This window comes from Rhincodon typus, unplaced genomic scaffold (assembly GCF_021869965.1).
Source record: "Rhincodon typus isolate 14 unplaced genomic scaffold, sRhiTyp1.1 hic_rhity00000923, whole genome shotgun sequence".
Classification (NCBI taxonomy): domain Eukaryota; kingdom Metazoa; phylum Chordata; class Chondrichthyes; order Orectolobiformes; family Rhincodontidae; genus Rhincodon; species Rhincodon typus.
Window position 1 is genome coordinate 29,575 of NW_025966561.1, and position 1,171 is coordinate 30,745.

Genomic DNA, 1,171 nt, shown 5'->3' on the forward strand with positions numbered 1-1,171 from the left:
ACCCCTTCCCATTCACTCCCACGCTACACAATCCCAATGGACTCAAACCCCTTCCCATTCACTCCCACTCTACACAATCCCAATGGACCCAACCCCCTTCCCATTCACTCCCACTCCACACAATCCCAATGGACCCAACCCCTTCCCATTCACTCCCACTCGACACAATCCCAATGGACCCAAACCCCTTCCCATTCACTCTCACTCTACACAATCCCAATGGACCCAAACCCCTTGCCATTCAATCCCATTCTATACGACCCCATGTGGGAATGCTGGGTCTATGACCCTGACCTGGAAGCTGATTAGACATTAATGTCTGTTACCTTGGAGATGTCCATCATAGTGCTGACTTGCTCTTGGAGCTTCCTCTGTTTCAGCTTAATTTTGCGGAACCTGAAAAAGCGAGAAAAATGTTAATGGGGTTGAATCAAAAAACGAAAGGTTACAGGTTGGTTCCTTACCCCATTAGGAAGTAGTTCGGAAGTTCAAGTTGCAACAGGGCGGAAATATGTAGAAGCCACCAGTGGGATCAGAGCCGGAATATGGTGAACAGTTTTGGGCCTTTTATCTAAGGAAAGATATTCCGGCATTGGAGACAGTCCAGAGAACGTTCACTGGACTGAGGAGGGGCTCTCTAATGAGGAGAGGGTGAGTAGGCTGGGCCTGTACACATTGGAGTCAAAAAGAATGAGAGGCTGCTTTATTGAAATATACAAGATTCTTAGGGGCTTGACAGGAGAGAGATAGAAAGGTTGTTTCCCCTTGTGGGAGAGTCTAGGATCAGCGGGTGTAATCTCAAAAGAAGGGATTGCACATTACTGACAAAGATAAGGAGGAATTTCTTCTCTCAGAGGGGAGTGAATCTGTGGATTTCTTTACCGCAGAAGGGTGGAGAGGCTGGGTCATTGAGTATATTCAAGGCTGAAATAGACAAATTGATACACATGAAGGGGAACTGAAGAGTATGGGGTAAAGGCAGGAAATTGGAGTTGAGGATTATCGGAGCAACTACAACATCACTGAATCGTGGAGCGAGCTCGATGGGCTGAATGGGTTACTTCAGCTCTGATATCTAATGGTCTTAAGTATCACTCCGACCTTGGGCACAAAGGCTAACAGCACTGTTAGTGGGTCAGTACTGAGGGAGTGGGCACTGTCGGAGGTTCAG